The 14,894-nt window shown below is 42.9% G+C and overlaps 1 protein-coding gene across 3 annotated transcripts in view; it reads left to right on the forward strand.

Moving 5' to 3' along the window:
• GALNT12 (polypeptide N-acetylgalactosaminyltransferase 12) overlaps positions 1 to 14,894 on the forward strand; it is a 100,807-nt gene that overhangs the window by 51,560 nt on the left and 34,353 nt on the right. The gene's annotated exons all lie outside the window — the stretch shown is intronic.

A 14,894-nucleotide genomic window follows, 5' to 3' on the forward strand; every position in this document is an offset into this window, starting at 1 on the left:
AACTAGAACCACTGGAGATGCCCATGCACTTTCAGAGGGGCGGATTACACCCATCTGTAACATATCCTGGATCTCCCGTTCTATAGCAGTTTTAGCTTGAGGAGACACCCGGTAAGGTTGGACCCTAATTGGGTGAGCATTACCTGTGTCAATGGAGTGGTATGCCTGTTCAGTCAGTCCTGGAGTGGCTGAGAACGTTGGCGCGTAGCTAGTGCACAGCTCCTGGATCTGCTGTCGCTGCATACGCCCAAGGGTCATGGAGAGGTTCACCTCTTCCACACCACCAGCACATTTCCCTTCGTAGTAGACACCTTCAGGCCACTCAGCGTCGTCTCCTCCCTGGGCTGTAAACTGACAAACCTTTAATTCTCTGGAATAAAAGGGCTTTAGAGAATTAATATGATACACCTTAGGCTTTCGGTTGGAGGTGGGGAATGCTATGAGATAATTAACAGCTCCCAGGCGCTCCTGGACCACGAATGGCCCTTCCCACGATGCTTCCATTTTATGGGCCTGGAGCGCCTTTAAGACCATGACCTGGTCTCCTACTTTGAAGGAACGCTCTCTGGCATGTTTATCATACCAGGCTTTTTGCTCTTTTTGAGCATCCTGTAAGTTTTCTCTAGCAAGGGCTAAAGAGGTTCGGAGGGTGTTTTGTAGGTTGGTTACAAAGTCCAGAATGTTAGTTCCTGGAGAAGGTGTAAATCCCTCCCATTGCTGCTTCACCAACTGCAATGGCCCCTTAACCTCACGGCCATATACAAGTTCAAATGGGGAAAACCCTAAACTGGGATGTGGTACAGCTCTGTAGGCAAAGAGCAACTGCTGCAATACTAGGTCCCAATCATTGGAGTGCTCATTTACGAATTTACGTATCATGGCCCCCAAAGTTCCATTAAACTTCTCCACCATGCCATTTGTTTGATGATGGTAAGGAGTGGCAACCAAGTGATTTACCCCATGAGCTTCCCAAAGGTTTTTCATAGTTCCTGCCAGGAAACTAGTCCCTGCATCTGTGAGGATGTCGGAGGGCCAACCTACCCTGGCAAAAATGTCTGCTAGTGCCTGGCACACACTTTTAGCCCTGGTGTTGCTTAGAGCTACTGCTTCTGGCCATCGGGTGGCAAAATCCATGAAAGTCAGTATGTACTGCTTTCCTCTGGGTGTCTTTTTCGGAAAAGGACCCAGAATATCCACAGCTACTCGCTGAAATGGAACTTCAATGATGGGGAGTGGCTGGAGAGGAGCTTTGACCTGGTCTTGGGGTTTTCCCACTCTTTGGCACACCTCACAAGACTGGACATAGGTAGAAACATCCTTGCCCATTCCCTCCCAGTGGAATGACCCCCCCAAATGGTCTTTGGTCCTGTTCACCCCAGCATGGCCACTAGGGTGATCATGGGCTAAGCTCAAGAGCTTGGCCCGGTATTTAGTTGGAACTACCAACTGTCTCTGAGGATGCCCGTCTTCCTGGTGTCCCCCAGAAAGAGTTTCCTTGTATAAAAGTCCTCTTTCTACAACAAACCTGGATCGATTAGAAGAGCTGAGAGGCGGTGGGTTGCTCCGTGCCGCCGTCCAAGCTCTCTGGAGGCTTTCATCTGCTTCCTGTTCGGTCTGGAACTGTTCCCTTGATGCTGGAGACATCAGTTCCTCATGGGATTGTGGACCTAGGCTTGGTCCCTCTGGAAGCGATATAGGGGATGGAGCTGTTTCTGTTGACTGTGAACCGCTCTCCGCTGGTGTACTATGTTGGGATTCAGGCTCCGGCTGAGCCTCTTGTGTAGGGTTATCGGCTGCTGCCAGTTCAGGTTCGGTGGGGCCCTCTGGTGTTGAGGTTGCAAGTACTGGATTCAGTGCTGACACGGGGTCTGGTGTTGGTTGTTCGGCTGGTTCCGGTTCTGGGACTGGTTCCGTCTGGGTCTCTGGGACTGGATCCACTACTGCTGTTGCAGACATTGGCCTGGGGTCCAGGTCCATCACCTCTGACTGGGTCCTGATAGAAGTTTCCGGAACAGAGCTAGGCCTCACGGCTTGTTTAGCCTGGTTGCGGGTGACCATTCCCACCCTCTTGGCCTGCTTCACATGATTGGCCAAGTCTTCCCCCAACAGCATGGGGATGGGATAATCATCATAGACTGCAAAAGTCCACATTCCTGACCAGCCCTTGTACTGGACAGGCAACTTGGCTGTAGGCAAATTGAAAGAGTTGGACTTGAAGGGTTGAATCGTCACTTGGATCTCTGGGTTGATTAAATTGGGGTCCACTAAGGAAGCATGGATAGCTGACACTTGTGCTCCGGTGTCCCTCCACGCGGTGACCTTCTTCCCACCCACACTCACAGTTTCCCTCCGCTCCAAGGGTATCTGGGAGGTATCTGGGCCTGTGGACCTCTGGTGTGATTCCGGTGCAATGAACTGTAATCTGTTGGGGTTCTTGGGGCAGTTGGCCTTTACATGCCCCAGCTCGTTACACTTAAAACATCGTCCAGCTGACGGGTCACTGGGGCGAGGAGGGTTGCTGGAGAATGGGGTGGTGGGACGATAAGGGGTCTGGAGGGTTCTTTGGGAGGTAGGTGGGGCTTTGGGCGGCCCCCGGTAATAGGGTGTGGTCTGGGGTGGTCCCTTCTGGTCTCCGCTCCAACTGCGACCAGTTTTCTTCTTCTCTGCCACCTCCACCCATCTGGCTCCAATCTCTCCTGCCTCAATTACAGTTTTGGGTTTCCCATCTAGGATGTATCTTTCTATTTCCTCAGGAACACCCTCTAAGAATTGTTCCATTTGCATTAGGAAGGGCAAATTTACTGGAGATTCAACACTTGCTCCTGATATCCAGGCATCCCAATGTTTTACAATGTGGTAGGCATGTCGGGTAAATGACATGTCTGGTTTCCACCTTAGGGCTCTGAACCTCCGACGAGACTGCTCGGGTGTTATCCCCATTCTGACTCTCGCCTTGGATTTAAACAGTTCATACTTGTTCATGTGTTCTTTAGGCATTTCAGCTGCCACCTCAGCTAAGGGTCCACTGAGCTGCGGCCTCAGCTCTACCATGTATTGGTCAGTAGAGATGTTGTACCCAAGGCAGGCCCTTTCGAAGTTTTCTAAGAAGGCCTCAGTATCATCACCTGCCTTGTAGGTGGGGAACTTTCTGGGATGGGAAGTGGTACCTGGAGAAGGATTGCTAGGGTTTGTTGGTATATTCTGCTGGGCCTTTATCCTCTCCATCTCCTCCACATGCTTCCTCTCTTTTTCCTTCTCCTCCTCCTTCAGCCGCATGAGTTCTATCTGTCTTTCATGTTCCCTTTGTTTTTCCTCAGCCTGAAATTTGGCTAATTCCAGCTGTAGTCGAGCTGAGGATTTGGCCATTCTAACCTCTCTGTTTTTAACTAACTTTACACCCGAGGTTTAGAAATAAACAAACAAAACTTGGCTGTAAAATTTTGCTGTGCTGGAATAGAATACCTATTCTCTGATAGTGATTGTCAGCCTACAGAAAAAGACAATTCCCTTGTCTCTGCTCTGGGCCCAAATTAAAGCAAAAAACCTCCAACTACTTGGAAACCTGCTTACCCAGCCCAAAGAAGAAAAAAATTTCTTTTCAAACCTGTGCTCCTTGTAAAACAAACAAAAAAAAAAATCAAAATCCTAAAAAAAAACCCTGCCACTTTTGTCTCCAGGCAAATGGGTAGAGCACACACCCCCTATTTACTTTTAGGAAGAAAAGAAAAAAAAAAAAACCTCTGGGTTGGAAGACTGTGAATTTCCCTGCAGGAGTTAAGTACCCTGCCTCCAGGCAAGAAAACCTGCAATTCACAAGATAATCCCCTTTTGTCTCTGCTTGGCCACAAAGCAGAGAGAAACCAAGCTGCTTTCAGTTTCAAAGCTGCCTTCTGGACTTCCTAAAAATTCCTTTTTAAAATCTGTATTTCTAGTTCAAAAAATCTCAACTGGATCTCAAAATGATTTCAGGTTAATCCCACCACTGTGCCACCATGTCATGGTTCCTCCCCCACTCTGAACTCTAGGGTACAGATGTGGGGACCTGCATGAAAACCCTCCTAAGCTTATCTTTACCAGCTTAGGTCAAAACTTCCCCAAGGTACAAAATATTACCCCCGTTATCCTTGGAATGGCCGCTACCACCACCAAACTAATACTGGTTACTGGGGAAGAGCTGTTTGGACGCGTCCTTCCCCCCAAAATACTTTCCAAAACCTTGCACCCCACTTCCTGGACAAGGTTTGGTAAAAAGCCTCACCAATTTGCCTAGGTGACTACAGACCCAGACCCTTGGATCTTAAGAACAATGAACAATCCTCCCAACACTTGCACCCCCCCTTTCCTGGGAAATGTTGGATAAAAAGCCTCACCAATTTGCATAGGTGACCACAAACCCAAACCCTTGGATCTGAGAACAATGGAAAAGCATTCAGTGTTTTACAAGAAGACTTTTAATAAAAAATAGAAGTAAATAGAAATAAAGAAATCCCCCCTGTAAAATCAGGATGGTATATATCTTACAGGGTAATTAGATTCAAAAACATAGAGAACCCCTCTAGGCAAAACCTTAAGTTACAAAAAAGATACACAGACAGAAATAGTTATTCTATTCAGCACAATTCTTTTCTCAGCCATTTAAAGAAATCATAATCTAACACATACCTAGCTAGATTACTTACTAAAAGTTCTAAGACTCCATTCCTGTTCTGTCCCTGGCAAGCGCAGCATACAGACAGACACACAAACCCTTTGTTTCTCTCCCTCCTCCCAGCTTTTGAAAGTATCTTGTCTCCTCATTGGTCATTTTGGTCAGGTGCCAGCGAGGTTACCTTTAGCTTCTTAACCCTTTACAGGTGAGAGGAGCTTTCCCCTGGCCAGGAGGGATTTCAAAGGGGTTTACCCTTCCCTTTATATTTATGACAGAGCCCCTTTTGAATGAGGTTGGGTTCCTCTCTTATCCCAAGATATCCTTTCCTGGATATTGGTATCTCTGTAGAGCCAGTTTGGAGTTTGAGGTGTGGTCCTCTGGCTGTTTGTCTCAGGGAGGACGTCCTATTCTGGGGAGGCATAAAGCAGTTCAAACAAAAATAGCCCTGCACCCCATAAAATGGTCTAGGCTCACCCTGTGGTTTCCTGCAAGGCAAAATATAAGTAGTCTCTGCGAAGGGGGCCTGGACTCCTAATCCCATGTGTCCAAAGGACCCTGAAGTTCCTAAAAAGGAAAACAAAACAAAAATGGTCCCTCTACTCTTCAGCATCTTCCCTGATAAACAGCCCCTGCTCTGTGGAGTCTGGGAGCCCTGTGTTCTAGCTCTGCTCATCTCAGATTGCCACCCTGGACTGGGCTTGGATCCTCCCTTTTAAGGACCCACTGCTCTCCAGGTGCAACAGGCCTCACAGATGCACCAGGTTGAGGCTGATTGTGTCCAAAGAATGTCTTTAACATCTTCCTGACTGGAGTGCAGGAATCTGCCCACCACAGTCTCCAACAGGCTGAATCTAGAGCAGCAGAAATTCCGGCAGGACCTGAAAGAACAGAAGCAGAAGGGGGATCTCCCAGGGTGGGGCACAGAAGGCAGCTGGGGACAGAAGAAATACCTCTCAGAGAAGGATTTATCAGAATTGGGAGCAGAAGGAGACCTCCAGTTCTGGAACTCATGGCTCTATAGAGGCAGAGAAAGGTAAAGACATGAAGCAGGGCTGCAAGCTTGGATCCCTGCCCTCTTTTGTGATACGTCACATGGAGTTGGAGCCAGGGAACAGGGATGCTGCTTTACTCTGCTTTCCCTGCTGCTCAAAGTGCTGAGGAAGATCAGGCAGATAAAGCAATTTTGATTTTGCTGTTTCTGTGGCTGCTCCTAGGTTTTCAGGCCTGAAAATCTAGAAATGAGTCCTCCCATAGCTGGTCCCAAGATCATCTTGGGGATTGGTATTTTACATTGTTTCAGGCTGGCTGTGTATGAGTTCAGCAGATCAATTTCCTTAAAGAAGGTTTCTCCACTGAGTTGACAGACTGATGAGCAGCAGAAAATTCTCTGCCTTTTGTACTTTTGTATATGGAAGATATTTGTGGCTTGATGTGGCACCCTAAGCATTACTCCTCTGTTTTGCTCATGGCAGAATGTCATGGACTTCTTTCTGTTGGGATTCAAAAAGGAACTCAAAGAACAGTTAAGATTTTCATCAAGTGATTCACCCGTAGGACTTGACCCTCATTTTGCACATTCTGATGGGGGACCCCAGTCAAGCCTTAGGGAAGATTCCTTTGATTTCTTTCCTTTCAGGGGGCTGTCCTTATTGCAGTACCTTCAGCCAGACGAGTGAGTGAATTGAGTGCCCATCATCTCTCCTCCGTATCTCCAACTGGTTTTGGAAAGAGTTTTTTCAGCGTTCTCTAGAATTCATGCCCATGGTGAAAAGTGATTTCCACCTGAACAAACCCATTGTTCTTCTCATCTTGGTCCAAACCGAATATATCTCCTAGGTCAAGAAAATCTGCCTGTGTTGGATGTTAAGACTTGAGAACATGTCTGTCTGTCTGTCTCTTTTCTCGTGCTTTAATTTTCTAAACTGAAGAAAGTATTTCTTTGGTTTTGGGAGTTGCACCAAGGACAAGGGTCCAGCTAAAGACAACATTGCTAGACGGGACCGAAGCTGCATTGTGAGCGTAGAATCATAGAATATCAGGGTTGAAAGGGACCTCAGGAGGTCATCTAGTCCAACCCCCTCCTCAAAGCAGGATCAATCCACAACTAAATCATCCCAGACAGGGCTTTGTCAAGCCTGACCTTAAAAAACTCTAAAGGAAGATGATTCCAGCACCTCCCTAGGTAACCCATTCCAGTGCTTCACCACCCTTCTGGTGAAAAAGTTTTTCCTAATATCCAACCTAAACCTCCCCCACTGCAACTTGAGACCATTGCTCCTTGTTCTGTCATCTGGTACCACTGAGAACATTCTGGATCCATCCACTTTGAAACCCACTTTCAGATAGTTGAAAGCAGCTATCAAATCCCCCCCCCATTCTTCTCTTCTGCAGACTAAACAATCCCAGTTCCCTCAGCCTCTCCTCATAAGTCATGTGCTCCAGCCCCCTAATCATTTTTGTTGCTCTCCATTGGACTCTTTCCAATTTTTCCACATCCTTCTTGTAGTTCAGGGCCCAAAACTGGACACAGTACTCCAGATGAGGCCTCAGCAATGTTGAATAGAGGGGAATGATCACGTCCCTTGATCTGCTGGCAACGTACCTTGATCTGCTGGCAGATCGTGTTGATAAGTCTTGTGCAGAGCTTGACAGATGCAATTTGGCTAGAGGAATCTCCACTTCATAATCAGTGAGCACTGAGGCATAAGTTTTCAAGGTGTATAAGACAAGTGACCTGTTATCTCCTTACTCCTTTTACATGTCATTATCAACTGGACCTCTCCGCTCTCTGAAAGCCTCCTTTGGCAACAAGTCTTGCTAGTGGCACTAAAAAGTAAACTCACCTCCTGGTGTTTAGTACTTGCTATATTCACTTTCTGTCCCTTAATGCACTGTCATAGGATGGGAGAAAAGAGAGAGATTTGAGAAGGTAAAATTACTTATAGGTAATTTTATCATAGTCTCATTTTCTCCTCTCCTGAATTCCACCTTCCATCTTGCTGTGTGGTATGCCACTGTGAGCTTGTTTTATTATTTATCTAGTGTACTGCTTGTCTTGTTTCTCCCACTGGAGGGAAGAGTCTAGATGAGGCGTATATCATCCAGGACAAAGTTTCAGAATGCTTTGCCTCTCTGCTTCCCAATAGGTGGCATCATAACATTGCCTATCCCTTAATCCACTAATGAAAAATGGGAGAAGAGACAACAACAAACAGATTAGCCAGAAAGTGATTTTCCCCTCTCCTTTGTTTAATATATTTGATAGTTTCCCTCATAATATAAAAATCCATTTTTAATGAAAAATGTTTACTGTATAGATGATTTTTTTACATATGGTCAAAGTGAAGAAAAACGTCTGTCATTCTAGTATTTTTAGTGGAAAATTCCAGTGCTTTCTAACTGAAAGCCTTGTGCTAACCAGAACTAGAACAGACAGACGGACACATACATACCATATTATAGTGAAATTTTTCAGCTGAAACTTTTTTTGGCAAAAAATGCACATTTGGCAATACCAAAATATTTTTTAAATTCATGTCAGTTTCACTGAATTGTACATGTCAAGGGAAAAAGCAAACAAAATTCTTGAAAGTTGAAGTGGTTTGTTTTGATCTGATTTTTTTTTATTCAAAATGACTTTTTGTTTTTTTAATAATTTCCTTCCTTTTTATTTAAAAAATCATAAAAATCAAAAATTACAGTTCAAGTCAAATGTAGCATTTTGTTTAACCAAAATATGTCTTTTAAAATGTTTTGAAAGTGCCTACAAACCAAAAAATCAATGCGCACAGCTCTACATTAGCTATACATTATGTATTAAGTACTCTTATGTTCTGCTGGATGGATGTGGTTTGGTGGGAAAGGAGAACTTTCTCCAGTTCTACCCATTAATACCACATTTACCATTTAGTATCTGGGTTTTTTTTATGCTGAATTCTTTACTTAGTTTTTACAGTTGTTCATTTTGTATCTCAGTTTATATAGAGATCAAAATATGTCTTCAGTATTAAAGAAATAAAAATCTGGCAGTGTAATGTAAGTGTAATCTCTTTAAAAGGGTGACCGATTTTGTACAATTATGCCTTAATGAAGAAGATAGAATTGAATGGTACTACTTAGTAACTTTAGGGTTTCTTTTTAGGGACATTTAAAATTACAACTGTAGAGGGGATTTCTGTCATTTTAAAAGCTGTTATGATGGAATACTTTTCTCAGTGATTTTGAGGAGAGACTTTGCCATCTTTTGAGGAGTGGGGAATGGCATTTAGGATCCAATGGAATGGGACTTCCTCAGAGAAGGACAGAAGGAAGTTCCACTCTCCTATGTACTTTGTTTGATTCAATAGAGTTTAGGGTCCATTGCTTGTAATCTTATTGTATAATATTTTAGTGGTACACATTAATACATAGAGGTAGGCAGTTGCAGGACTGAACCTTTAGAGGCCACTTTGTTTCATTTGTTGTCAACTTATCACAGTTAAACATGTATCCCACAGTACCCAGGTGCCTGTCTATTAAAAAGTTTGGTCAAAACACAAATGATAACAAATACTACTTTCCTTAGTGAAATAGTGGAACAAGAATGTTTAAGTTTCTAATAAAAAGAAAAGGAGGAATTGTGGCACCTTAGAGACTAACACGGCTGCTACTCTGAAACCTAATTTCTAATATAAATATACTTGTTGAAAAAATGTCAAACAGACTCTGATTAAAAACAATATTGGACATAGAGAGTACAGTAAAAGTAATAACATACAGAGAATAATATTTCAAAATATTTACTCCATGGGGGAGAAGATGAAACTTAAACAGTTAAGCCAAAAGACTTTGGAGTGAAATTGGACAGCAAATTTGATGAGAATTTTCAGTGCAAAAGCTTTCTTTGCGTCAAGTGATAAAAAATTAAATATGTTTTTTTTTAATCTGGAATTATGGCTGATTCCAAGTACTCTCCAAATATTGTCCAACATTTGTCTGTCCTTAATGAATGCAGTTTGATCTGGGTTTATATAAATGGAGGCAACGGACTCCAGTTGACTGGCTAGTATTTTTGCTAAAATATTTGTCATTTTTCAGTAGTGATATGGGTCTGTGAGAGTGGCATAAGGGAAGGTCTTTTCCAACTTTAGGGAAAACAACATATAGGAAAAAGGAAAATAGAGCAAAACTAGAGAAATAGTTCAAAAAGATGGGAGTTTATTGTTACCGAAAATTAATTCACCAGTTACGTATCCAGAAAAATAGACAGAGAACAAATAAATACTTAGATATTTGGCTATTTGTTCAATAGTGAGAGAAAGTACATTGTCCTGCAAAAAAAAAAAAAAAGAGATACCTATCACACCTATCCAATATTTTTAATATTATTTTTGATGGGAAAGCCTGGTTTGATAAATATGTGTAATCAGAAGTTTCACCCAGTTTGATAAAATCACCAGAAACAATATGTCCTGTGTAGTATAAACAGACTCACTCTGGAATATGGTAACCCCTGGTTAAATAGAGAGATCTGACAGCTTGTATTATGTAGAACGTTTCTCTAAACGAAAGCTCAGTGTTGTAATGATTATAATTTTGTCTCTATTGTTTACATAATGATGATTTGTAAACCTGTTAAAACTTCCTAAATAAAATTCAGTGTTCCTGGTAAGGTAGTTCGGAAGACAACTTATAACAGGAAGATGTTTTTCCACATAATATCCCCCATAGGATATTCTTATACTGAGCTTTCCAAAACTGAAAGCCCCACTTCCTGAAATAAAGAACAGGAGTACTTGTGGCACCTTAGAGACTAACAAATTTATTAGAGTATAAGCTTCCTGAAATGTAGTTACTGGCATTTGCCACCTTTAAATATAGTTTTAAAGCCCTCAATACATGAGGGAGCCTAATGGCTTGTGTGCACAGCCACATGCTGCCGAATACAGGGGTGTGAGTTGCAGTGTGCACTAAACTGGACTGTGTTAATGCTGACTAACCCTTTAGTTTGTGCTAGGGCGGGTCTACACAGGACAGTTACAAAACAACTCTTTACTATGCGCTGGAACTCACACCCCCATAGCCCGCACCATGGGGCTGTGCAGACAAGCCCTGATATGGTGTGCCTTTACAGTGCAAATTTTTAGGCATCTTTCTCCCTTTTACTCACCAGTTGACATATACTGAGCCTTAGAACCTTCCCAATTATGCTTAAAAGAACACCAGCCATGCCTTCTCTATTACTCTATTAACCCTGTGGAAAATGAAGAACAAAAACAAATAGAATTAAAATCTGAGGACACGCTATCCCTAATTCTCCTTCTAGAACTGCATGAGTAATGTTTCTTTTCACTAAATTGTATTTGTAATTCCAGAATGAATGAAAGACTAAATCATTCTTGTGAATTGTTTTCTCAGATGATGGATGCACAGAAGTTAAATAATTACAAATGGGTAGCAAGTGCTTTTTGAACAATTGCATCCTGTTCCCCAGTTATCAGGCTCCAGTTGTTCTACTTCACAGTCTGGTGCTGACAAAGCAGTTATCTTTTTCTGCTAAGTTAGTACTGCTGGGGAAGCCTGACTGAAAGGGACCTCTAGGGTATCAGCAATGCTGGGAGGGGCTGGGTGGGTCTTTCAGTGTCTGATTTCTCTTTCTTAATCCCCAAGAGATTGCTGTACTCTAGTCCATTTTCCTGGACTAGCTCCTGCTACTGCTGAATACAGGTCAACTGTGTAAAAATGGGCCTGCTCTCCTCTCTAGTGCCTACCAGAACCATATTCTCATCCAAATGAACAAATATTTTCATTGCTTCCCTGCTACTTTCCCAACCACTATGTCCCCTTATACCGCTTATAACAGTGGATTAAAAATATATTTGATATAACGGAGCTCACAGGACAACCCTACCTCACCTTTGAGCATATCCTAATAGCTTCCTCCTGCTCTTCATTCAAAGAGGGTTACCTGCTTGCATAATAACTAAAACAAAACAATAAATTGGCTCACTGAAATATATTTTGCAAAAGGCATCTACAGATAGTCCAGGTTAACCGTTATTGAAAGCCTTAACTTGTTCCAGTGCACTGACAGAACTTTCCTGTCCTCCCCTCTGACTAACTTCAGAAACCTTTATAAAAAAGAAAAGGAGTACTTGTGGCACCTTAGAGACTAACACATTTATTTGAGCATAGCTCACGAAAGCTTATGTTCAAATAAATTTGTTAGTCTCTAAGGTGCCACAAGTACTCCTTTTCTTTTTGCGGATACAGACTAACACGGCTGCTACTCAGAAACCTTTATGAGGCTGCAAAGAATGTCTGCCACATGGTACCTCTGCACAACACTGAATTCAGAAGCATGCAGTAATTTTTTCAGCAGTACTTCCCAACCACGATACCAAAATTTGTAGCCAGTGTCTTATGATTGGCATTCAGTAATGCAGTGGGTCTCCAGTTCTGAATATTTCTGAAGTCACCATTAACAAGAGCACTCAGGGGACAGTATAAAGTGCACCAAAGTGCAAAAGCTTTAGAACTGCAGGCTGGGGAGGCAAGAGTTAACAAACACAGCTCAGAGATGGCTTGGGCTCATTAGCCTCAGTGAAAGCCAGCCAAGAGCATTTCTAAGTGAGAGAGCTGCAGCCAGAAAGGGACTGCTCAGACTAGGGAAATGAGTGTGTGGCCAGAGTGGAAAAGTTTTGTTCCTTACATGGGAAGTGATGCTAAGAGCTTGGCCAAAATTTCCCCAAGAGACGGACTATAATGATGAAGATCTGCTCAATCTACTGAAAACAGTAGATTGTGAATGCCAGTAAAAATGAGGTAGGATTAGAGTCTAAAATAGGGAAAGAACAAGTCAAAAATTACTTAGACAGGTTAGATGTCTTCAAATCACCAGGGCCTGATGAAATGCATCCTAGAATACTCAAGGAGCTGACTGACAAGATATCTGAGCCATTAGCAATTATCTTTGAAAAGTCATGGAAGACTGGAAACCTCCCAGAAGACTGGAAAAGGGCAAATATAGTGCCCATCTATAAAGAGGGAAATAAGGATAACCCAGGGAATTACAGACCAGTCAGCTTTTCTGTACGCGGAAAGATAATGGAGCAAATAATTAAGCAATCAATTTGCAATCAGCTAGAGGATAATAAGGTGATAAGAAACAGTCAGCATGGATTTGTCAAGAACAAATTGTGTCAAACCAACCTGATAGCTTTCTTTGACAGTGTAACAAGCCTGGTGGATGGGGGTAAGTGGTAGATGTGGTATATCTTGACTTTAGTAAGGCTTTCGATACTGTCTCACATGACCTTCTCATAAACAAACTAGGGAAATACAACCTAGATGGAGCTACCATAAGGTGGGTGCATAACTGGTTGGAAAATCGTTCCCAGAGAATAGTTATCAGTGGTTCACAGTCATGTTGGAAGGGCATAATGAGTGGGGTCCCACAGGGATAGGTTCTGGGTTCAGTTCTGTTCAATATCTTCATCAATGATTTAGATAATGGCATAGAGAGTACACTTTAAAAGTTTGTGGACGATACCAAGCCGGGAGGGGTTGCAAGTGCTTTGGAGGATAGGATTACAATTCAAAATGATCTGGACAAACTGGAGAAATGGTCTGAAGTAAATAGGATGAATTCAATAAGGACAAATGCAAAGTACTCCACTTAGGAAGGAACAATCAGTTGCACAAATACAAAATGGGAAATGACTGCCTAGGAAGGAGTACTGTGGAAAGGGATGTGGGGGTCATAGTGGATTACAAGCTAAATATGAGTCAACAGTGTAACACTGTTGCAAATAAAGCAAACATCATTCTGGGATGTATTAGCGGGAGTATTGTAAGCAAGAGACGAGAAGTAATTCTTCTGCTCTACTCCACACTGATTAGGCCTCATCTGGAGTATTGTGTCCAGTTCTGGGCACCACACTGCAGGAAAGATGTGGACAAATTGGAGAAAGTCCAGAGAAGAGCAACAAAAATGATTAAAGGTCTAGAAAACATGACCTATTAGGGAAGATTGAAAAAATTGGGTTTGTTTAGTCTGGAGAAGAGAAGACTGAGAGGGGACATGATAACAGTTTTGAAGTATATAAAAGGTTGTTACAAGGAGGAAGGAGAAAAATTGTTCCTCTTAACCTCTGAGGATAGGACAAGAAGCAATGAGCTTAAATTGCAGCAAGCGTGATTTAGGTTGGACATTAGGAAAATCTTCGTAACTGTCAGAGTGGTTAAGCACTGGAATAAATTGCCTAGGGAGGTTGTGAAATCGCCATCATTGGGGATTTTTAAGAGCAGGTTAGACAAACACCTGTCAGGAATGGTCTAGATAATACTTAGTCCTGCCTTGAGTGTAGGGGACTGGACTAGATGACCTCTCGAGGTCCCTTCCAGTTCTATGATTCTTGGTTCCATGAGTGGGTGCCACTTTGAAGAATCCAAACACCTGACCTGTGGAGCCAGAAAGTGGATGAGAGCAGAGCCCGGGGCAGCTGAGCCCTACCAATGGGAAACCAATCCTGCAGCGCTCAGCATGCCATACAAGTTCTCCCCATGAATAGCAGGTGAGGCTTGATCTGCTCTAGCGGTAGATGCAGAGTTTCATCTTCTCCCCATACAGGCCACCAAAATACAGTTAAAAGATTATTTTGATTTTACTTTGCACACCACAGCCAGCACTACATCTTTGGGTGTTTTTTAACGGTCTTGGGTCCAATTTTCTGTTCTGATAGCATGTGGGGTGTAATTGCCATCAGCTTCAGGTTGAAGTTGTGGCTCTTTTTTTGTGGGGGCAGAGTCTCTGGTCCATCTGAGGTCAGGTTAGGAAGGCTGGATTGGAAGTGCAGTCCCACAGAATCTCCCCCTCCCCCATCCTAATGGCAGGAACCAGCAAAATCAAATTTAGGACTGCCAGTGGACCTAGGAAAAATCAGGAAGCATCATGGCCTGAAGTTCTAAAGGGTTCATACTAATTAATTGGGACAAAAAATAAAAGTTTAGAATAAGATAGTAAAATACCGGCAGAAGCAAAGACAAAGACCAACCAAGTTGAGCAGAGACCCTTCACTCTGGATTTTATACTTGCTCTATGGAATAATGCTAGATGGTTCACAGCATTTTGAATTGAATTTTCCCAGGAGCTCTTCTAACTTAAACAGTCTCAGCTCATAAACAAGAAAAACATATCCATAAGATTCCAGTTGTTGAAACAAAGTTTAGACAAGGTTCCTGCATGCTGTGTAGACCTTAGCATGAC

Source organism: Lepidochelys olivacea, assembly GCF_965140295.1.
Source record: "Lepidochelys olivacea isolate rLepOli2 genome assembly, chromosome: 2".
NCBI lineage: Eukaryota > Metazoa > Chordata > Testudines > Cheloniidae > Lepidochelys > Lepidochelys olivacea.